Source organism: Alexandromys fortis, unplaced genomic scaffold (assembly GCF_014885135.2).
Source record: "Alexandromys fortis isolate MF-2015 unplaced genomic scaffold, M_Fortis_MF-2015_v1.1 scaffold_70, whole genome shotgun sequence".
In the NCBI taxonomy this organism is placed as follows: domain Eukaryota; kingdom Metazoa; phylum Chordata; class Mammalia; order Rodentia; family Cricetidae; genus Alexandromys; species Alexandromys fortis.
The window spans coordinates 8,271,230-8,286,111 of NW_026067955.1; the positions used below are offsets into that span (position 1 = coordinate 8,271,230).

Sequence of the window (14,882 nt, forward strand, 5' to 3'; positions counted from 1 at the left end):
GGGGGAGGGGGGAATGCCCGCTAAGCTAGGGCAGGAGGATTGCCACAAGCTTGAGCCAGCCTGTACACATGTCTATCCATCTTCTTTATTTTTTGAACTCTAGGCTAACCAGGCTACAGAGTGAGAATGTTTCAAAACAAAAACCTGAAACATTCAAGAAACCAAAACCCAAAGTAAAGCCTGTCTAGGAACAGGCTTTAGTAATGAGTTGGGAGACAGAGAGAAATAACTGGAGACTCACCAGCAAAAGGAGCTCCACTAACGGGCAGTGGAGCCAAGCGTGGCTCTGTCTGTATTTAGCAGGAGGATCCCACTGGAAACAGCATGTATTCTTCCAGGCCCTTCAGCCAGCCTCGGTGTCATGGGTCAGGTCGGTCAGACTGCAGGAGGAGGCAAGGTCAGTCTGAACTACTGGATCCATACATTGCACAGTGGCTTAAGATTTCACTGGTCTTGGGCAAGCAAGGGCACAAGTATTTCCATAGGGACTGTCGCCAGAAATCTGCTGGACTTCAGCTATATTGTTTACTTATTTATTTTAAAGACACACACACATAGGTATACGGATGTGAGTTCCCTTGGAGACCAGGGACAATTGATCCCTCTGAAGCTAGAATTACGGGTGACCAGAGGGGGGCAGTTCCTGGGTCCCCTCATCACATGGATACTAGGAACATACTCAGGTCCTCTGGAAGAGCAGCCCATACTCCTAAGAGCTGAGCTGGACCCCCCCCCCACCAAGTGTAGTTTAAAGGAAGGGGGGTGGTGTGTACTTGGGAAGTCTCACCTCGTAGCTCTTGAATTCCCTTGTTCCCTCTGCATCAGGTCACCTGTTCTTGTCGCCCAGGGCCCCGCTCACCCTTCTGCTACTGCTCCAACCTCTCCTCTAGGGCATTCCCCATTTCCTGCTTTCCTTGGGTCCTGGTAAAGCGGCTGACTGTTTTTCCATCCACCCACTCTGAATAGAAGCAGTCGTTGGTTTCCGACATGGGCATGTGACCCAGTTGGATAATAAATCTCAGCAAGTCCAGTCTTGTGGATGTTCCTGGGAAAGAGATTTGTGTCTCCTGGTCCTGAATATGGGAGGCTGGACTTTCTGCGGCCTTTGGGTGTGTTGGCATTGTGTTTTACTGCCTGTGCAGCCTGGGATGGCATGGAACTCTGTCCTGCTGCTCTGCCTCCCGCGCACTGGGAGTGCGATCCTGCTGCTGCTGCTGCCTCCTTGTAAAGCATCGTAAACCCTCGGACTAATTCCAGCACAGGGCACTGAAGGAGAGGCAGGCAGGGGGACCCAGCTGTTGCTCAGGCAGTGGGGACCCTCCCTCCTGCCCCAGCTGTTGCTCAGTCGGTGGGGACCCTCCATCCTGCCCTGGCTGTTGCTCAGCCCTTAAGCCTCCAGCCTGCTCTGATTATGATTTCTTCGAGACCACAAATCCAGGCACTGCCAGCAGCCAAATCCTTCTCCGATTGTCTGAGTTCTTCTGGACATCGGAGAATAAACAGTCTCCACTGTCTAGCCAGCTGTGCCGAGCAGTATTTGTGTCTTCTCCTGGCTGGCTGGAGGGGCTGCAGTTCTGTGTCCACTTCCAACTGAGGCCTGGGGGCCCTGGCAGTGGGAGGGTGAGGGGAGAGGACCATGTGTTAGAGGGGACACTTTTTAAGTCTCTCTTTTGTCCCAGTACCAGGTATTTTAGTCTCAAATCCTGGCTTTGGCTTTTTGTTTTTGTTTTGTTTGAGACAGGGTCTCGTGTAATCTAGGCCAGCCTCAAACTTGTTCTGTAGCCGAGAACGACCTTAATGCCTGATCTTCCTGCTTCCACCTTCTGAGTGTTGTGATCCCAAGCGTATGCCACCATGCTTGGTTTGTGAAGTCCTGAGGATCAAACCTGGGGCTTCGTGCATGCTGGGAAGATGCTATCCACTGAGCTATTTTATCTCTCAACCTGTATTTCAACTCTGCCAGCTTAGAGGAGCTCCCCTACTGGGTCATCCTCCTTGGGGTTGGAGCCCTTTAACTGCTGCCTCTGAACTCCCTGGGGCACTGGAAACGCTGCCTCTCTCAGCATAGACCTGCAGTCATCATATCCCCACGGCTTGTTTCACAGAAGTGGAAAGACAGAGGCGAGGCAGAATGAGACTAGAACCCTGGCCTCTGGTCCCTACGGCCTTGGAATGACGTGGACATTCTGCTTTGATGACATGATGGGCTGCCTGTGCGTTTGGAGGGGAGCAGGGTGTTCTCATCCTACGCCTGTTTTGGAGATCAAGCTTATGGCTGGGCTGTTTCTTGAGAAGGAAGCCGGCCCCTGGGAAAGCACTGGTCCCCAGGCTCTGCTAAATCACCTTGTCAAGGACAGAGTTAGTGTAGCAGGGTCTCTGCTCCTGTCTGAGAGTCCAGTGCCCAGTTTTCACTTGGCCAAGTCATGAGAGAAGCCAGGGACTAAGGGCAGAGTCCTCAGCAAGAGGAGCCCCCTCCCCCAACACACACCATCTGCTTCTGTGCCCTAGGATCCTGGCCCGAGATTACTGGGGGGGAGGGAGGAGTGGCTCAACCATCTGCAGCAGGAATTCCTTAGGATTCCCATCGTTTCCTTCCCAGCTGCAGACAGGAGGGTGGGGAGCAGACAGCGTGGGAGGGCTGGGGTAGCTCGGGAGTCTCTGTGGACAGGTGTCTCCATCCTGGTCTGTCTCGGGTCTCAGGCTGTGCCTTTTTGTCTAGCTGTCCATAATCTGCGTGGGTTTGGGCGATCGTCCTGGGCTTGCCTGTGTGGGCAGCTGTGTTTCCTTGGTAGAAAGTGTGCTTGTGTGTGCTGAGGCCTGCAAGTAAGTGTCCACACCTCTGAGTAAGCCTTTGCATGTGGGTGTCATGGAGGATAAGCTGTGGGCTTCTGTGTCTTCACAGAGACAAGTGGAGTTGCTTCTTAGGAGGTCATTTTGGAGTAAACATGAGCTGGTCTTTACAGATGTTAAACTTAGGTATTTGGCTCTGGAAACGCCCATTTGTCTATAGTCAGTCAGTGAGCCTCTGCGAACATGTGGGTGGCCTCTTAATATTTATGTGAAAGCATTCATCTTACACTCCTCAATTCATTCATAAAATTATATGCTCACTTATTCAGAAGACATTTCTGAAGTGCTTGCTCAGTGGTGTCCTGTAAATCTAGAGGGGCACTGGGGACCCAGGTAGAGCTGTGCTGTGGCCTTCTGGGACCCCCTCTTGCCTATTTCTTATGGGATGAAACTATAACAGGAAAAGAACTAAGATCAATCTCCAGCGGCCCAAGTGTCTAGTGTATACCTCCACCTGGAGGCATGTTTGGGAGGCTGTCTCCATGTGAGCAACATTAAGGCTGATGTCCTGGAGGACACAGCCCACAGCTTTCTGCCTTCGCTTTCCCTGCTGGGGCTGACTTAGGATAATGAGATGTGCTGGGGTGCTTTCTGGGGTGCCAGAAAGAGCTCAAGATCCTGTCCTACACCCAGGCTGGGTCTCATCTATCTGTGGGATAGTTTACCATAAAACTACAGCTGGAAGGTGGTGATGCGTACCTTTAATCCCAGCACCGGGGAGGCAGGCAGTGAATCTGAGTTTGAGCACAGCCTGGTCTATAGAGTGAGTTCCAGGACAGTCAGGGCTACACAGAGAAACCCTGTCTCAAAAACAAAACCAAACCAAACAAAATTTAAAAATACAAAATAAAACTATAGAATGAAGGTTAGTATACAGAAGGAATATGGCCAATACTTTTTTATTACGTTTATTTAGTTGTGTGTGCACACGCGCGAGCGTGTGTGCGTATGTGTGTGTTTGTGCGCGCGTGCGCACACACACATGCGTGAAAAGGTCAGAGGACAAAGTGTGTGAGCCAGTTCTCTTTCTACCGTGTGAACCACGGGGATTGACCTCAGGTCATCAGGTTTGGCAGCAAAGCTACATTACCTTCTGAACCATCTTGCTGGCCCTTGAGTTAAGTTCTTTTTAGAGTCAAAATAATCTAGAATCTTTAGGTTCAGACAGAACTGAGTCTGAATCCCAGCTCTGTTATATATGTTCTTTTCTGGAATTTTCCGCCATCATACCCTACCACTCCTGGGTCCAGCAGACGTACCAACTAATTGAGTTCACTTAAACCATGTGTCTAGGTAGTTCTGACGGATTGTACTTTGAGAGCGATGCAAGAAAATCTAGCTGTTTCTTCAGTGCAGGTGAGCTGTTCCCTCCACCCCCACCCTACTCTGGAACTTTAATACTTTTGTGTCTCGTGTACACACAGTTCAACGCGCTCTTCCGCCTGGACTGTCTCCAGCCTATACCAGGGCTGAAGCATGCTGAGTTCAGCAGGATCAGGCACAGGGTAGGGCTGGGTCAAGTCAGGCCTCAGCTCCTTGACATGTCTGTGCCTGCTTGCCCAGCCCCAGGTCAGCTCAGGCAGCTGTCCTCAGGACTGGTACTCCTAGGTGGGGATCTCTGCTCTTGGCATGGCTGGCCTTGAGATCGTGAAGCATTGGAGAGACAGGGGACCTCCCATGACTCCTGTCCCCTCAAGGAGTCCTAGAGTGGCTGCGTTCCAGCAGCAGCGATACACAAGGAGCTGAGGAGTGGGGCAGAAGGCAGCTCGGGTTGGTGGGGTGCCTGTCTTGGGAATCCCCTAGAACCTGTTAAAACTGGCGGCTCTTATACTCTCCTGAAATATCCCTGACCTAGAGGGAATGAAGGAGGGGTCAGGGTGCAGCCGGGGTTGCAGGCTGGGAAGTGCTTTGAAGGTGAGCCCAGGGTGGCCCAGGGCCTAGGGAAGACAGGAAAGATTGTACCCTCCAGGTCATAAAGCCATCATCCTGACACTCTCCTCCCACGGGGACAGAGAACCAATTTGGTGGTTTCACAGGTGCGAATGATCTAAGCTAGGAAAGACCCTATGGAGTCTTGTGTTTGTTTTGATATCAGGTCTCCTTACGTAGCCCAGGCTAGATTTAAACTCACTATATAGTGCATACAATCTTCAGACTTGCCCATTCCTCTTGCCTCCGCTTCCCGAGTGGCAGGATTGCAAGCACATCCCACCACATGTGGCCCCTGGGGGTCTTTGTGGTAATTCCCTGACTTCTCTAGGCTTCTGTTTGGGATCAGAACTAGGAATTTTCCTACTGGAAAAAAAAAATGGAAAGGAAGGGAGCAATTGATAGATTGCGGCCAAAGTTATGTGTTTAAGGAAATTTCTGCTTCATGCTGGCCAGGGCCGGGAATGTCTGGTCAAAGAGCTGGTGACGGCCAGGGTCTCTGTAAGTAAACACGCCGTCTCTGAAGACCGCCCTGAGCTCATTTCCCTCAGCGGTGTGAGATGGAGGCTGATGTCACCATGAGTGGGGTCTTCTGGTCATGGAGTTTGTCAGTGAGCAGGATGGAGGCTGCACGGTTGCTGGCAGCTGGTTCCACTGTCGGTTATTGGGAACAGCTGCTCCCCATAGACGCCGCTAGGATGCCCTCCTACGCATCTTCTAGGATGGGACTCCAGCCACATTCATGACCCCACAGTAGAGGTGTTGCTGGGGATGCCTGGGATTAACTGTCCCAGCCCATAACTCCCCGTGTAAGGCCTTGCCCTCCTCCAGGAGCAAGGCCTCCCTTGGTCTAAGGAGGGTCACTGAGGATGCGTTTACTTATAAAAAGTGGTCCTCAGAAGCGCAGGCTCATGTCCTGTCCTCCACCCCCACCCCCCCTGAGCTTGGACGGTGGCAACGTGCAACCTAGCCCGTCTCCTGGGGCCAGGCAGCCAAGTACAGCAGGGGAGTTTCCATGAGCAGAGAGCCCAAGCTGGGGGGACTGGGGTGGGGAGCAGGGAAGCCACAAAGCCCTCTCTGTGGTCCCACAGGCTCTTCCTGAGCGCCACCACCCCAGGTGAGACTTTTTATGGGGTCCAGAAGCCCTACAGCAGTCTCTGCACAGCAGCTGCCAGGGGTGGGGACAGGTTCACCAGTCTCCTCACTCCCCCACGCCACAAGACTTCACTTCCTGTTAGGAGAGCCATGAGCTGTGAAACTGAGTAGGGAATGGGCCAGAAACGCCTTGGATTGAAGCCCAGGTCTTTAGCTTTGTTGTCACCCCAGGACTTCTCTGGGCTCATCAGTCAACAGACACTCTCCAAAGAGCAACCCACCCCACTCCAGGGCTGCCTGACCTCGTTCAGGCTGAACCGAGACCTCGGGCTGGCTGACAGACTTGACAGCGCCTCTGATATACAGTTTGTCTGACCACTGGGACAGTCTGCTGTTCATCTACTTAATCAACAGACCCTTACGGCGCCAGAAGACTTAGTTTGTGCCAGATCTTTGCTGGATGCAGGAGATATAGGCACAAAGATGGTAGACAAGATTCCTGCCTTTAAGGAGTTGACCAAGAAGCAAACGATGATGCTCGTGAGCCACAGATGGAGGGAGAAGATGGGCTTCCATGGAGGACGGTTCTCTACAGACCCTACCCTGATTACAGTGTGGGATGGAGAATAAGAAAGGACCATGCTGGGACGTGAGGAAGAGATGCCAAGTAGAGAGAAAGGCAACACGAGGCATGGGAGCCCCCTAATCTTAGAAGAGAGAAGACCCAACACCCAGGAATGGGGCTAATCTGAGAACAATGAGAAGACCCATGGCCTGGAGCAATGGAAGTGGTAGAGATAGCTGGAGAGCAGGGATGGAGCTGGCCAGACAGGTCTTCCTGAGCCACAGGGAGGACTTGGGTGTGAGGGGAAGATCTTGGAGACCCTAGCAAAAGTGTGTCACATCCAAGAACACAGAGATAATGGAATACATATCAAACATTTGAGGAAGAAAGAATGCCGATTTTACACTAAAAACTGACAAAGAAGAAATATTATCCCTCTTATCCCACAAAGCCAGCAATACTTTGATTCCAGATATAAAGATAGTCTAGAAAGTGAAAACCACAGGTCAGCCAGACCCAGCGGCCCTGACACCAGGGAGGCTGAGGCAGGAAGGTTGTTGAGAATGCCAGGCCAACCTGGGCCATATAGTGAGTTCCAGTGTGAACACCAGGCCCCCCAAATAAAATAAAATAAAAGGCAAATATCAAGAGAAGAATTGCAAAACATAACCAACAAAAAACTTCAATCTAAGGTTGGGCAATGGTAGCGCACGCTTTTAATCTCAGCACTCGGGAAGCAGAGGCAGATGGATCTCTGTGAGTTCGAGGCCAACCTGGTCTACAGAGAGAGTTCCAAGTCAGACTTCAAAGCTATAGAAAATCCCTGTCTTGAAAAATTCTAAAAACCAAAACCAAGCCGGGCAGTGGTGGCGCACGCCTTTAATCCCAGCACTCGGGAGGCAGAGGCAGGCGGATCTCTGTGAGTTCAAGACCAGCGTGGTCTACAAGAGCTAGTTCCAGGACAGGCTCCAAAACCACAGAGAAACCCTGTGAGAAAAAAAATAAGTTCCTAGTCATCATGTCATCATGTTAGCCGCTTCCCACTGCTGCCCCAGCACCGGGCAGAAGCACATTACAGGGGAGGATTGATGCGGTGACTTCTAGTGGGTCCAGGCTGGGGTGTCAGGGAAGGCCTGGCAGGAGAGAGTGGCTCGTGCCTTCGCAGCTAGCTCTCTCGGTCCCCTCCCTTGGGCTCCTCGCTTGTGGGTGGACCTTCCCACAGTCACAGCAGGTCTCTCCATATCAAATCTTCTCTGGAAACTTCTTAGAGATAGGACGTGAGCTTTACTGATCTCCTAGGAGGGTCTTAGTCCAGTCAAGTTATTTATCAAAATTAACTGTTGTTGTAACAGTAGTAATAACAGTGGTCGTAACTAACAGAGAAAACGAGAAATGATAAAACTTTGGATGTTTTTGCTTTCCCAGAAGCCAAATCTTATCCTGAATGTGGACGGTTTCATTGGCGTTGCATTTGTGGACATGCTTAGGAACTGTGGCTCCTTCACCCGGTGAGCATCATAGCCTCTGCTCCAGCTCTGGATGAGTCTTGTTGCTGGATCCTCCCAACTGTGAGGGGACTTAGAAAGTATGGCGAGGCATCAGGAGATTAAAAGTTGCCTCTGGCCCTGCCACCTACAGCACCCACTTTTCCACTTTGGAACTACAGGACTGCTCTCTGGGTAGGAGTGCTGTCTCTGAAGAGGGTCATGTGAGTACAAGTTGTTTGTGTCTTTCAGGGAGGAAGCTGATGAGTATGTTGACATTGGCGCCCTCAATGGCATCTTTGTGCTAGGAAGGAGCATGGGCTTCATTGGTGAGTTGGCTGCTGGCCTGAGGGTTTTGTGTCAGCTCTACTACTTCCTGTGTGCAAACGCCTTACCTGTCACATTATCACCAAGCATGCTTTTTGTTGTTTTTCTCTCTTTTGGGTTTGTTTCTTTTTTTTTTTTTTTTTTTTTTTTTTTTTTTTTTTTTTTTTTTNACAAGAGCTAGTTCCAGGACAGGCTCCAAAACCACAGAGAAACCCTGTCTCGAAAAACCAAAAAAAAAAAAAAAAAAAAACCAAACAAACAAACAAAACAAAAACTTCAATCTAGAATATTGGGGGTTTTGTTTTAATTTTTTTTAAATTTAATTTATAATTACTATATATGCCAAGAGGATAACGTCATGGAACTAAGTCTCTCTCTGCCCTTCTGTGGGTTCCTGGGATTGAACTCAGATCAGCGGGCTTGTGCAACAAGGGCTTTTACCAGCCGAGCCGTGTCGCCAGCCCTAGAATAGAGGTTTTACAAAGCAGCTGGGTGTGGCTGTGCAATGGAGCAGAGGCAGAAGATTAGGAGTCAGCGCTAACTTCCTTAGCTACACAGCAAATGTGAGGCAAGCATGGGCTATAGGAGATCACAGCACCTAAAGAGTGACAGCTGATGTTAACTTCTTGCTTACGCACTCATGCGCGCACGCACACACATGCACACTAAAAAGATGCTCCTTGCTTAGTAGGAGAGTGTAGATTAAACCTTAATGGAGCCCTGCTGAGCAGACACTAGAGCAGCTACAGCTGAAAAGCGGGGCCACAGAACCAGGCAGCCCACGGCCTGCGGAACAACATGCCGAAGTTTATTGTGACTACTGCGATATGCATCTTAGCCATGGTTCTCCATCTGTGAGAAAGACTCGCTGCATGGTCTGCAGTATGCATCTTAGCCATGGTTCTCCATCTGTGAGAAAGACTCACTGCAGTGGTCGGAAACACAAAGAGACCGTGAAATACTATTACCAGAAATGGGAGAGCAGGCCGAGAGCCTACTTGACAACACAATAGCTGCATTTCAACAAGGAAAGATTCCTCCAGCTCCATCTTCTGCTCCTCCTCCTGCAAGGGCCAGGGTCCCACCTCCCCCGAGTCTCCCGAGTCTTCCTTGCCTCGGAATGATGCCTGCACCCCATGGGGGAGGCCCTCCTCCTCCTGGGATGAGGCCTGTGGGACCTGCTCCTGGAATGAGGACACCCAAGGGTGGCCACATGCCCACGATGCCTGGGCCTCCAATGATGAGACTTCCCGCTATCTCTATGAAGGTGCCCACTTGGTCTGGCATGACTCGGCCAGCCAGACGGATAAGATAAGAAAAAGATTGTTCTTTTTCACCAGGAGATCACCATGCTGAGCCTGAGTGTCTCCTAGCTGCATGACAAGGAAGACTTACCCCATCCTAACAGAGAGAACAGTTTTGGAGGGGAGAAGTGAATAAAAGAAGTTCAGCTTTCACTTTTATTGTGAAATATGAAAATGAAATTGTCTGGTGCCCTGTCAAGTGCTACCCAGATCCTGGAACAACTCAGTCACGACGCTGGTAGTGGGAGTGTAAGTATATAAACACTTGCAGGTACACGAGTGTTTCCAGCAACCTCAATGCGCAGCAGCAGCAGCAGCAGCAGCAGCAGCAGCAGAATGCATAAAGAAAGTGAGGTGCATTCCTCAACATGAAAAGGGACCAGCCAGGGCTGGAAGGACAGCTCAGCAGTTAAGAGCATTGGCTGCTCTCCCAGAGGACCAGGGTTCAATTCCCAGCACCCACATGGCAGCTCACAACTGTCTGTAACTCCAGTTCCAGAGAACCTGACACCTTCATACCAAATGCGCATAAAATAAAATATAAAAAGAGGAAAAGGAACCAGTTATGAACAGAGTGGATAACATGGATGAGTCTCTCAACCATTAAGCCTCATAGAATCATACATATAAAAATGAATGCTTATACACACTAATCTGTAGTGACATAAAGTGAATCATTACATGCGGGTGTTATGCCCAGATTGCGGGGACCCCCAAAAGACCACCACGGAGACCAAAACCCATATGTAAAAGCAAAGAGCCTTTACTTAAGCTTGAGCTGGGGCCCTCTGTCTATCTGACGCAGTGGTTGAGAGCAGAGAGTGCCCAGCTCAGTTGGGGTAGGGGTTTTATCATAGTAGAAGTTGTTGGGGTGAAGGGTTTTCCAGGGTTCAGGACCCTGATTGGCTGACATTTGTCTAGGGGTATCTTGGAAAAAAGGGAATAGGTGAGTCCTGGGCTCAGGGACATCTGGTGATCTTATCTAATGGTTGGAATGCCAGGCAGGTACTTTTCTTTAGATGCTGGTCCTCCCTGGGTGGTGTCAGCTTTCCCTGGAACCCAGTACTGCTTGCCAGTAAACCAAGAAACTCAGGCCTACTTTTTAGCTGGTGCTGGTTTCTATCAAACCTGCTTTGGCAGCTGAGTGAATTGGGCCTCACATGTGTGGCCAGGAGGCCCTGGGCCCCACAGGGGGTAGGAAGTGAGTTGGGAAAGAACTGAATTTCAAAGGAGCATGAGGTCTCCTGTAAGTAACACCAATAAAGTCAGTGTTATACACACATGAATACACACATGCACACACGAACATGAGGAAACTTTAAGGGATTGTTTGCTTCTTTTGTGTGTATGTTCAGAGGTCAATATCAAGTGTCTTCTTCAATTGTCAAATGTCTTCCTCTATTGTCAAGGGTCTTCTTCAATTGCTTGCAACTTTATTTTTTATTTAATTTGGAACTCAGTATGTAGAGCAAGCTGGGCTTGAACACCCAGCGATCCTCCTACCTCTGCCTTCTGAGTGCTGAGATTACAGATGTGTACATTCAGTTTTTATACAGGAGCCAAGGCCTGAACTCAGGTCCTTGTGCTTGTATGGCTTCACCACTGAGCCATCACCCCAGCTGTTTACTTACTTTTTTTCTGGGACAGGGTTCAGTCTGTAGACCAGGCTGGCCTCGAACTCATGGAGCTTCACCTGTCTCTGCCTCCCAAGTGCTGGGATTAAAAGTGTGTGCCACCATTGCCCGGCTACTTGTTTTCTTCTTGATGTGTCATTTCTTTGTTTTATCAATGACCTAATGGATATGTATGTGCATATGTATATGTATGTATATGTGTGTGTGAACATTTAACAGATAGTACAATGTGAAGTATTAATTATATGCTAACTATATCTAAAAAAAGCTGCTTTAAAACGTGGAGGTAGGGCTAAGGATACAGTTTGATTAGCACAGTACTTGCCTAATCTGTATGAGGCTTTGGGTTCAATCCCTAGCACCCCAGGGCATGGAGGTGTGTACACCTGTAATCCTAGCATTTTGGAAGTAGATAGAAGAGAACCAGAAGTCCAGGAACATCCTTAGCTACATCAAGAGTTTGGGGCCAGCCTATATTACATGAGGATCTGTCTAACAAAGAAAACAGAGCTGGGCCAGGGGCTCCAGACCAGACATACAGACATGCAGGGCTGAGGCTGCAGCTGGCCTGAGCGTGTGTGGGAGAGTCTCATGGGGCCAGGAGGTAATGCAGAAGACAGGAGTCTCTCATTCCTCCCACTCCTGACTCATCTGGCAGCAGATGATCCACAGAGCAGTCACAGTGATCTTGAAGTTGCGAATCTGTTCCCATCACTCTTCAGCATGTGATCGCCTAGCAGCTTCCCCTGATCTACAAAGCCCAGCAGCACCAGGGCCCCTGCCTACCTCTGTGTCTTGTCTTTGCTGTCTCCAGACACAAACTGCCTCTTGGGCCAGTGTCCATGCTGCCCTGCTGTCTTGGCCTCGTGTTCCCTCATGCTAGAAGACACTTTGACCCTTTCACCAAGTTAGCGCCCATTGACACCTCAGATCTCAACTCAAACTTCCCTTCTGTAAGATTTCTCCCTCAGTTCCCTTTGAGACCATACAGATGTGTGATGCGAACTCTCATGGCTTCCTACCTCGTCTTCCGTTATACTATAAAATGCATATTTATATTATTTTTCAAATATGTAAGGCCCTTAAAGATGGCTCAGTACTTGTACAAGCTTGGTAACCTGAGTTTGAGTCCTAGAAGAACCCATACAATAGTGAAATGAAAGACCCACTCCATAAAGTTGTCATGTGACTTCCACACGTGTGCCATGGCATCTGTGCGCCTCCCATATCAGGCACACATAACATAATAATAAATAAAATAAAATAAAATTTAAAGAGGCATGGTGGTACCCTGTGATCCCAGCCGCCTGTAGGAGGTGGAAGCAGAAGGATCATGAGTTTGAGGTTATTCTCAGCTATATAGCAAATTCAAAAACAGACAAGGACCTGTCGGAAGGAAAAGAGAGAGAGAGAGAGAGACAGAGAGAGAGAGAGAGAGAGAGAGAGAATGTTCACCCTCACTGTGTGCTTTTAATGCTGGGCCCAAGAATAGTCTCAGGAGAACAATAGAAATTGTGCGCATTTTCAATGTGTTCTTTTCTGGGGGCTCCTTTATCAGATTCCCAAAAGAATCTGTGGTTTGGACACATTAAGAGCTATTTTCTAGTTCAATTATCTCAATTTTTAGGTCAAGAAATAGAGTCCACTTCCTTCTGGAAATAATTCTGGATAAAAGAAAAAAAATTAAAAATAGACCTATGAACTGGCAAGAAGGCAAGAAATATTCAAGCCAAAAATATTTATAATCCCATAGCAATCTGGGCTATGAAACATCTTTTGCCTTAAGGAAAATTTTATTTATTTATTTTATAATTTTAATTTTTACTATGGTTAAAAATTATGGTTTTTTTTCTTTCTTCTTCCCCTTCTCCCCCAACAAGGTTTCTCTGCACAGTTCTGGCTGTCCTGAAACTTGCTCCGTAGACCAGGCTAGCACAGAGGCCCACCTGCCTGTGCCTCCCAAGTGCTGGAATTAAGGCGTGTGCCACCACCGCCCCACTTTGAACTTGGATTTACATGGCCTTATGGGGATGGAGTTATTTGTGAGAACTGGTGGTATGTTAGCAAAGGCTCCCCAGAAAAACTGAAGGGCTGTGGTCTGAACATGTCCTGTCTAAATGGCTGGACAGTGGTGGCGCACACCTTTAATCCCAGCACTTGGGATGCAGCGGCAGTGGGGGGGGGATCTCAGTGAGTTCAAGGCCAGCCTGGTCTACAAAGCGAGTTCCAGGACAGAGAAATACTGTCTAGACACCAAACCAAACCAAAAGGAAAAAACAAAGCAAGCGAGGCTAATTGGGCAGCAGCGGCTGGCGTCTGCCTGTCTCCACCTCCCATCTCACCATCTCTGGGGTTACAAGCATGCCCTGACATGCCTGGCTTTTTTTGTGGGTTCTGGGGGTCAAACTCAGGTTCCCAGGATTATGAGACAGCACTTTACCAACCGAGCTATTGCTCCAGTCTCTGGGAACTTCTAGTTCTAAAGCACACAACTTTTCTGCTTCTCACACTTGCCAACTGGCTGCCTGTCAGTGTGCCCTAGGGAGGAAGAATAAAGCCAGAGGCTCCATACTGAGAGCAAAAGGTGGGGGAAGCCTTGGCAGAGGGGTTTTGGGGGGAAGGAGTCTGTGAACTGGAACAGCCTGGGGGTAAGAGTAGTGGTAGGGGAGGTCTGTGGCCAGGAGAGCCTGGGGGCTAGCTTGGAGACTTTGATATGTGTTAGAGGTAATAGGGAAATGGATACCCCATTTGCCTATGGGGGGCGGAGACTAGGGAAGTAGGGCTCTTCCGGACCCATACAACCAATTCACACTAAGTGTAAGCGTTCCTTTATCCACTAACAATCCTTCTTTTTATCCCTTCAGGGTCTAGCCTGAGCTGAGCCCAGGCTGTCATTCTTTGTGTTGGTGGCCAACTTGGGACCTAACATCCATCATTGCTCCAAAGCTTGGGATGGAGAGCAGCTTCTACAAGGTCCCTGTTCCTTAGCCAGCTCCTCCAGAGACAGCAGTCATGTCTTCCCACGGCTCAAGTCTCTTGAGGGGTCTCTAGCCCTAGGCTGGTCCACTGTCAGTGAAGAAAGTGGGCTGAAAGAATGAGGACTCTGGTCTCTGCTGGGGCCAGGCAGAGGCTGGGCTTTGACGGGGCAGAACCTTCCTCTGGGTTATGGGAGCCCCTGCAGATCCCCTCTCCCCAGGAGGAGAAAAGCAGATGTCAGCTCAGCACAAGCAACAAACTTTCTCCACACTTGGTCCCCCAGCAAGTGCACCTAGCAGTTCCCAGAGCAATGAGGCAGATGGTGGCAGGCTGGCCTTGGTCTCACATCCCACTCCGGGGAATAGAGACCATTGGTCAGCTACACAGAGCGCTGGGTAAAGGAAATATCCAGGCTGATCTGTAGGGTCCTGGCCTGGGACAGAGCTAGTGGCTCCCAGGTGTCTGCTGTGGGCAAGGCTGACTTGAGGATTCTGGACTTTCCCATAGGGACCCTCACCTCTTAATGCATCTTCCCTCCTTACAATATAGGCATGAATGGGTAGTATGGTATCTTTGATCATCAAAACAGAAGTAGAGAGCCACCTTGGAAAGGGATTTTTCTGGCCAGAGATTAAGTACTGTGTGTGTGTGCACATACTGTAGATACACATGTGTGAGCATGCCTGTGGTAACCAGAGGTCAACCCTGAGTGTTGATC

The 14,882-nt window shown here is 49.5% G+C and overlaps 1 long non-coding RNA gene and 1 pseudogene across 1 annotated transcript in view; one reads left to right on the plus strand and one right to left on the minus strand.

Annotated features, from left to right (window-relative positions):
* LOC126507474 (uncharacterized) overlaps positions 1-1,031 on the minus strand; it is a 6,625-nt gene extending 5,594 nt beyond the window's left edge. Inside the window, exons 1-2 of the long non-coding RNA XR_007593532.1 lie at positions 788-1,031; positions 242-380 (exon numbers count right to left, since the gene is read on the minus strand). This is a non-coding gene — a long non-coding RNA (uncharacterized lncRNA). The remainder of the gene's footprint in view (positions 1-241; positions 381-787) is intronic.
* An 8,044-nt stretch (positions 1,032-9,075) lies between these two features.
* On the plus strand, positions 9,076-9,565 carry LOC126507417 (U1 small nuclear ribonucleoprotein C-like; annotated as a pseudogene).
* Positions 9,566-14,882: the final 5,317 nt, after the last annotated feature.